This window comes from Triticum dicoccoides, chromosome 2B (assembly GCF_002162155.2).
Source record: "Triticum dicoccoides isolate Atlit2015 ecotype Zavitan chromosome 2B, WEW_v2.0, whole genome shotgun sequence".
Taxonomy (NCBI): Eukaryota; Viridiplantae; Streptophyta; class Magnoliopsida; order Poales; family Poaceae; genus Triticum; species Triticum dicoccoides.
Genome location: NC_041383.1, coordinates 791,323,561 through 791,325,161, shown reverse-complemented (window position 1 = coordinate 791,325,161; position 1,601 = coordinate 791,323,561).

Sequence of the window (1,601 nt, the reverse complement as noted above, 5' to 3'; positions counted from 1 at the left end):
ACCCCCTGGCCACTGCCCTCCGCCCGCGCCCGCCCCGCCATCCGCCCTCTGCCCCCGCGTTGCCCTCCGGCTGTCGTGCACGAGGTGCTCGACGGTATGCCCGCAACGACAATATCGTTCATGGGGAATATTCCGTTATAAGGGTTGGGTTTGAGGGTTCTAATCTTTGCCCCTGTTTTTCAACCCGTAAAAGTGCACAAAAAGACCATTTTTGGACCCTTAAAACGCTAGGGTTTGAGGGTTTGAGGGTTCTACTAGTAATGCTCTTAGGGGATGAGGAGCGGGGGGAAGTGAGGAGACGAGGAGAGGACGACGCTGTCGGCGCCCTATCGACCCCCCTCTCCTCGGATGCGAAAAGACGGAAATACCCTGGTGGGGGCAAAGTATTTACGTTTTGTTGCCATTGAAATTTTATCCAACGGCCCAGGTCGATCGGGTTCGAGATCGCACGGCTCACGGCGGTCGGGCCCGAGATCGGACGGTCAGTATCGCGAGGGACTTTCGATCCGACGGCCGAGAGTGCCTGATCGCTGAGGAGCCTCCGGCATCCACTCCTCTCATATTTCTGGATGAATCTGGAGGGCATGGATGACAAAAGTATTTTGGGAATTGAGAAGAATGAAGATCACGTAACCTCATGGACGGTGGGTTGGGCAATGGTGGTGGTGTTGGGTTTGGAGGGAGTTTTGCTTTCAACAATTTTGATGGTGGTGGGTTCGGAGGTGGTGGTGGCTTCGGCAATGGTGGTGGTGGAGGATTTGGAGGTGGTGATGGCTTCGACAATGGTGGTGGTGGAGGGTTTGGAGGAGGTGGTGGTTTCAGCAATGGTGGTAGAGGTGGGTTTAGAGGTGGTGTTGGCTTCGACATTGGGGTGGTGGTGGTGGTGAAGCTTTTAGCAATGGTGGTGGAGGTGGTGGTGGTGCTTCGACAAACGGTGTTCTTGATGACGGTGGTGGTCATTCTCCGGTCAATGTGGATGAAGATGGGAGTTCTTATTCTCCGGTCAATGTGGATGATGGCGATGGAGGTGCTAGGGCCGGTGGTGATGGCGACGATCTTCACCACAATGCGGATGTTGCTTGATTTCTTCATGACGATGGTCTTTTGATCATGTTTTATTTTGTTTTCTCGCGCATTGTTTATGGATAAACTTGCTACCTCATATGTTGCGCCTGATTTTGGATATGATGAACTATGTATCTTTCCTACTTATAAAGGTTAGAGTTGATAATGAATTTACATGTGGGACCATATAAATAAACAAATGCACTTCTATCCGTAGGTGAGAATCGCAGTTTCCATGATTTTGACGATTGCTCTTTAAACTTGCACCTTGCGGATTCCACCGTTAAGAAACCTATGGGAAGGATCAATGATGTTCTTATTGTTGCAAATAGGAATTATGTGCCCATAGAATTTATCATTCTTGATATAGATTGCAATCTTTCATGTCCTATTATTCTTGGTAGACCTTTCCTTAGAATGATTGGTGCAATTATTGATATGAAGGAAGGGAATATTAGATTCCAATTTACATTAAGAAAAGGCATGGAACACTTCCCTAGAAAGAAATTTAAATTACCTTATGAATTTATCATGCG